This window comes from Triticum dicoccoides, chromosome 7B (genome assembly GCF_002162155.2).
Source record: "Triticum dicoccoides isolate Atlit2015 ecotype Zavitan chromosome 7B, WEW_v2.0, whole genome shotgun sequence".
NCBI lineage: Eukaryota > Viridiplantae > Streptophyta > Magnoliopsida > Poales > Poaceae > Triticum > Triticum dicoccoides.
The window spans coordinates 211,665,264-211,672,189 of record NC_041393.1 but is presented as its reverse complement, the minus strand read 5'-3'; the positions used below and the strand labels follow the sequence as shown (position 1 = coordinate 211,672,189).

The window sequence follows — 6,926 nt, the reverse complement described above, 5'->3', positions numbered from 1 at the left end:
GTCCCTCCTCGCCAGCCACCTCCTCCCGCAGCTCCGGCGAGCGAACTCCGGCAAACTCCAGATCCAGATCCGTTTTCGAGGTTGACCCCGAAAATTCGTAAGTCCCTGAGATTTGTGCATTTTGTTGCCCTGTTCAACATGCCATAACTCCTTGCATATAGCTCTGTTTCATGCATATGATATGTCAAAATGTTCGTCATGAGATGCTCTTCATTTAATTCCACTAGGTGACCCGTTGCGCCCATGGCGCAAAAAGCGATAGCGAGACGAGCATTCATGGAGAATGATTTAGAACCAATTTAATAGACACATAGCTCCTAACTCAAGGGATAGCATGCAAATGGAACATATACAATTCAGTACAACACAGCAGGGTCAGCTGGAACTTAGACAAAGGGACCTATACCCGATTTTAACCTGAGAGTTATTTGCATATCTATAGATAACATTTAGCATAAGATTTATAATCTTGGAGGTGATATAAATACATATTAAATTATAATCTCATAACATAACAAAAATTAGTGGTCACAATTTGGTCTTTTTAGACATAGTGCCACATCACAATATATAATAACATGGGTACCACATAACAAAAAAAATTGGGTACAAAAGATGGTGTTAACTTTATCCATGGTCCTTATAATTTTTTCTTCTTTAGCTTCGGTATGCCACTTTGCTCTGACGGGAAGTGGGGGATCTATGTGCTGGTAAATTGATAGAAAGAGAAGCAAGAAGCCCATGTTCTCCCAAATCGAGTATATCCCAGTCCTGAAAGGTGTATCCAATGACATTGACCACTCATGTCTGAAATATATTAAAAGAAACCATCAGGGCCCAGGAAAAATATGCCCTCGTAAAAGTAAAAGAATGTACCAGTAAAATATATGCTCCAATAGAAGTCCTAACTTGAAAAGAAAGTTCTGATGGCCAACATACATGCCACCTTACACCGCTAGTCAGATAGAAGCAGCAAAGTTGCAGAAACTGCTAAGTAAATGACAGTCTAAATAGCAACCTGTGCAGAAGAAATAAAACACCACCAAATTACAAATTTTGAAAAATGGACATGCAATGAGCAAAAAAAATAGGGGAGTAAAATTGTAAACAGATTTATCAGTGAACCTCTATAGTTCTCAAATACATCAAATGAAGGCGGCATGCAATCAGAAATTAGAACTCTCGCTAAAAATCATTCACAACCAAAAAACTCTCAACTTGCTATCGGATTTATTTTAGATATTGAAGTGTATTGATACCTACACAAAGAAAAATGAAACAATAAGCAGGAGAAAACGATCCATGAATGACTTAGAAATGTAGTTATGAGAAATGTACCTTTAAGATGACCTGCTTTGTTGCATAATAGAAGTAGCGCATCAGCGACATCACTGGCACCTGATATTGATCCAGAATCTGAATCAATATGCCAGAATCTGTTGTTTATAGTGTCAGTACCTCCAATTAATGGAATTACAATAGACAGTAATTGAAAAACATGTCCATCTCCTGAACTTCTTTGTTGAACCACTCTGGGACGAACACAATGTACACTCTAAGAAAACATAAAGTTTACTCTTTTGAATAAATGAGAAGACATATAATATACACACTCATGACAGGGGAAGCCTTGCGTATGTATATTCATGGTGCCATTGACAGTATGAGTCATCATCTCTTTTTGCACAGTCTGGGTGTTGGATAACTCTAAATTGCACATACAAATCAAATTTGGAAACAGTGACATAATTAGTCAAAAGTCAAAGCCATCCAAAGCATGATCATATTATGAAAATAGTTTAACAATCGATGCAAATACCGCATTATTCAGTACTGAGTTCATTCCTCTTCCAACGAAAATTAAGTATGGAAGTGAAACTACTTAAGTAAATGTTTCAACTGAGGAAAGAGCGATTTCCACTTGCCAAATCTCCATAGCAAGTAAAGAGCACATTGGAATTTTCTACAATACACACATGTACCTTTCATGACTAAGGAAATGGCACCTTTCAATAATCGATATGACAAGCTTAAGGTAGCTAATTTTTTTTATCACATTGACCGACACCTCCAGCAAAAAAACTTTTGAAAATTCCACCAAGCCGATGGTGTGCAACCGCAAATGAAAGTAAAATGGACAATGACATAGGGTAATAATACCTACGTACCTCTGTAGGTTATGCAATCTAAAGCTTGCAACACTACAAATTCATTCCATGAACCAAGAATTCAAAGCAAGCATGACATATCATTAATTAACACATGCCAATTTCAAGCCAACAGTACCTAGATCTAGTGTGGTCAGTCGCCTCTCGATCTGGCGGAGATGCATCTCAATTAGGGGCCTCCCCCAATGGTGGTGATGGTGGTAAGATCTGTCGGCACCGAGGAAGGCATGGCTTGAGGAGACCGCGTCTGCCACAGTTGATGTCATATTTGTGTCAAACCTGAAGCTGCTTTAAATTGACAACATGAGCCATCTAAATTAACAACATGCATTGAAATATAATATATCCATGAGCACCGAAACAATCCCACCCGTACTAACTTTGCAATCCATAAATTCTATCAAACAATCAGAAGATTAGGACATGATTCAAATAATCACATGAAAAGCTATATGAAGAGCTGCTAGCCCAAAAACACAACAACAAAGTCAAGTTACAAAAGGACGACATAAGTGTAAGTTGTTATGTCTATATAACCACCTTTAAATAGTCCCTAATCTAAACCATAAGACTAAAACCATAGCCTGAAATCTATTTTGAGAGAGAAACAAACAAGTTCTCCATTGTTTAGAAGCAAATCAGATTTCATTAGACTGAACACATATATCTCACCTGTGTCGGCATCTCCAACTGGGAGAGGTCACTCGAGCTATCCCCTTGTGTAGGCAGCCACCAGGGTGGGGGACTCGACCGGGAGGGGTTCCACCGGCGTCGCTACTATCCTCGTATGCATCACACCATCATCCTGTGGACTGCCTAGCAGAGGTGCCCGTGTGTGCCGCCTCCACCCTGCCTGAATGGCGGAACACCATGGCAAAACTTCAAACTGAAGGTATGTTCCCAAAAATAATTATTTAGTGTTTTCCTATTTTCCAGTACTCTACACAGTCTAAGGATAATCACCTATTTGATTAGCCATGAGCTAAATTCCCGACGGAGGTTTTGCGCATGGATGAAATCAAGTCCAGTTTAGTTTGAATGATGATCTATTGGTGTGATTTTGCCATTCTGAGATAAAATGCAGGTTCAGACACTTTCATAGCACATTTAGAAACGAGGGTTGTATCACATGACATAACTTTTCAAATCTTCAAAGTGAAGAGTTCTTTATATGTAAACTTAATGAAGGTTGAAAAACTTCTGTGTCTCCCAACAGTTAAAAAAAGCTTCAGGAGTGTAGTGCAGCTACTAATTATAGCCATGCCATGTACTCCCTCCGTTCCTAAATATTTGTCTTTCTAGACATTTCAAATAGACTACCACATACGGATGTATGTAGACATATTTTAGAGTGTAGATTCATTCATTTTGCTCCGTATGTAGTCACTTATTGAAATGTCTAGAAAGACAAATATTTAGGAACGGAGGGAGTAGTATACAAGAAAATTTAGTATATAATACAGGAACAAGTATTCTACAAAAGCATATACATCAAATAGATGTAGTAGAAGGTACAACAACAGTGTCATAACTGTAGCAGAGACATAGCGTCATAAAGCATGTACTCCTAATGGACGTTCCATATTCGTCCATAGTAAATAACCCTTGTACATGGTAGAAACCAAAAGTTAGCGTCAGTGTGGTTCGTGAGAGGAGGAAGTCGGCCAGTATATTTTATATACCTACCACACCAAATCAAAGACAACATGATTTCCGTGGCAGGAGTTCCAAGTAAGAGAAAAAAATCTAATATGATATCTAACTGTACAAATACATTAGAGAACACCATCTCCAAATTAAAGTTTACCATTCCCCAAAACTGGAGGTCTCAACATCCAGAAACCACAACCCTCCTTTATTCTCTGCCAGCATGAGTTGTGCACATTACATCAGACCTGAAGAATCATACATGCAAACAATCCTTGATTTTTATAAAGTGGTCCTTGCAGCAAGGCAAAATGGCGTCTGTAATTTTGGCACAGCAGCAATTAGTGTATCTAATTTATATAAACCATGCAACAGGTGGGTCCAATAGAGTCCACTATGCAACAACATTTTTCATATAAGGTCATAACTCTGAACTGCATATGTACATGTAATGGTCTACTTAAACTAAAAAGACCGATAATTATATAGCTAGAAAACAATTGACAATAACATGAAAGATATTTGAATTAAGCATGCACACAAAGTCAAGTAGATAATGTGAAGAATCTGCGAATAATAATACTACAACAAATGATTTCCAATGGGCACCATAAGACGAAAGATAGTTTAAATTAAGCATGTGGACAGGGCGAAGGTAGCAAGTGAGGGTTGAGGTGCTACAGGAGGCCAAGTTGAGCAGCCACTTTTAATTGAACAGGCTTTGGAGTTGGCGGGCAGGTACCACCAGAATTTATGTAGTCAGTTGGCTTGTGGAAAAGGCATTTATTTCCAATCCATGTTGTGCTCCTGAGAAAAGAAAGAATGAGAGTAAGATCAAGCCAATTTCTAAACAAAGAAGCTACAATTAATAATCAGTCTGCAACTGAGAAATATAACAATGGCATATAAATAATGTAGATCTTTATATACATAATAAATATATATAAGAAAATAAGAAATCTAAAAGCATACTCGCTAGCATTTTGTTTTGACCCATCGACTCAATAAAGCCAATTTTTTCAATGTAGATAACACAACAAATATGCATTAAGTGCAAAGCATACCCATCCCTCTTGCAACAGAACAAAAGCAAGCATTGTATATTATCTACCATATAAGAGACATGCTTGTATTCAATCAAGTGCATGACTGAACTCTTTGTAAAGATAGTGCATTGCCATCAACAGTGAGTGAAAATCATATGAGCAGCTGCACCTTGATGCCATAAGGCGAGAATAAAATAATTCTAAAGCTGCAAAATATCCACACAATCAAGAGCCTGCAAGAGTAGGTTTCACTCGATTACTTCAAAAGCCATGAATTGCTAGTACAAGTTATGTACAAATATAAAGATATTTAAATACTGTATAGGGAATGAATTGTTCCATAAATGAGAAGTGCTAGGAAAAGGAGACAGGGATATACCTCTTTTCCGACCACAAGGTGCATCAATTCATATAGTTCTCAATGTTTACACTGGTGGTACAAAATGAGTGGCATAATAGGCTTCTTCGGGTACTGAATTCAGTAAGCGTTGAGGTGAGAGAAAATCCACTTGATATGTCTATTTCTATAAGAACAAATTCTGCATCAACTTCCCATATATATTCATATTGGACCCAAAAAACAACAAATTTTAGGACGCTGGGGATTCTCACCATGTGTGCTCGCTTGCCTTCATGTGGATGCTGCACGCGTGTGGATGCTGCACGCGTGGGATGGAGGCGGGAAAAGAGGCGGAGCTGCGCAAGGCCACCAAGCGCGAAGAAGAAGAGGCCGCCATTGCTACTCCCCTCCAGATCGTGCCGTTACTCATGGCTGCCACCGCGTGGGAGATTTCAGTTCTGCCTGGGCGGCGACAAGGGTGAGAAAGAACAGGGGTTGCATCAGAGACAAGAAAAAGGAGCAACATACCTTAAACCAAGCCCTCCATAGCAGCAGCACTAGCGCAAGAATGGAAGCAACGCGGGCATAACGAAGGAGAGCGCAATCGAGGCGGATCCGCCACTCCTCTTCGCCTACCCCATCCGTCGGCCTAGATGAAAAAAATAACTTCTCTGGCCGATGATGCCCAAGAGGAGACGAATCTACCACTCCTCTCCGCCGGACTGACGAAGAGAAAGATCCGGAAGGTCGGGGTGCCGCCATGGAAGGAGAACCGCCTGCCTCTCCTTATCCACGTCACGTGGTCTAGCTTCGGGGGCAGGGGAGGAGGAGAGGAAGGGGAGGAGGAGGTGCTGGAGGCGGAGAGGATGGGGGAGGAGGAGCTGCTGAAGGCGGAGGGGACGAGGCGGCCGCGAGGAACGGGGGAAGCGGAGGCGTCGGCGGCAGCAGCACGGAGAAGTGGACCAGGGAGAGAGGGGGGAGATATTTTCATCGGAGAGAGCCAATCTAATCTCGCTGCAATCCACCCCATCCCGCCCTCGCTGCAGTCCACCGCTTTTTCTCACCCAGCACACACGCCAGACACACCGTAAAATTGAGACGCGGACAAAAAGGCCCACCTGCCATCCACTCGAGCAAACAACCACAACGTGCAGAGAAACCGATGGCTGGAAATTTGACAGCGCTGTAAAACGTACCCGATGCAATGGATCGTGCGATCCAAATTCATCGCCCGACGCAGGTGAACCAGGGAGGCGGGTTGCCTAGCGAAGTTTATAGGTTCAACTGTGCCATGCTTGTTTGAGATCATCTTGATGCCCGAATCATCGTTGCAAGAGTGCTATATGATGTTAACTGCTGTCTGTTAACAGAACTTGATGTTTTATTATTTTTGTTACATTTTGTGTGTGCATCTTATGAACTTGATGTCTACATATGTTTTGAACTACATCATGCCATATTTACAAAGGTGCAATTCATGTATTGTTGTGAGTCCTGTAGTGAGTTCATCGAGCTTGTTAAGTAGGGTACTTGTTGTTACTGTTTTGCTAGGCTGAATCTGTTATTTCGTGATGCTATGTAAACTTGCTACTACAAGTCATTCTGTGCATAATATGGAGACGTTCACTAAGGATCTTTTGTTCTACATGTCATGATCTACCCATCCAGGCCCCTGGTTGCATTTTTAGCTTGCCGTAGCTTATTGTAATCTTGCTCTCAAATTGC

General features: G+C 40.8%; 1 long non-coding RNA gene across 24 annotated transcripts; it reads right to left on the bottom strand.

Moving 5' to 3' along the window:
* Nucleotides 1-476: 476 nt before the first annotated feature.
* On the bottom strand, nt 477-6,225 carry LOC119338262. Of its 24 annotated transcripts, none has more exons than XR_005163862.1 (10): nt 5,730-6,217; nt 5,474-5,663; nt 5,241-5,385; nt 5,031-5,094; nt 3,976-4,622; nt 3,132-3,236; nt 2,841-3,054; nt 2,287-2,453; nt 1,339-1,436; nt 477-807 (listed from the first exon to the last, which is right to left on the bottom strand). It is a non-coding gene; the product is annotated as an uncharacterized LOC119338262 (long non-coding RNA). The 24 variants fall into 24 exon arrangements; XR_005163866.1 differs by having other exon boundaries at nt 2,841-3,021; XR_005163869.1 differs by having other exon boundaries at nt 2,841-3,236; nt 3,976-4,063; nt 4,497-4,622; nt 5,730-6,216.
* Nucleotides 6,226-6,926: the final 701 nt, after the last annotated feature.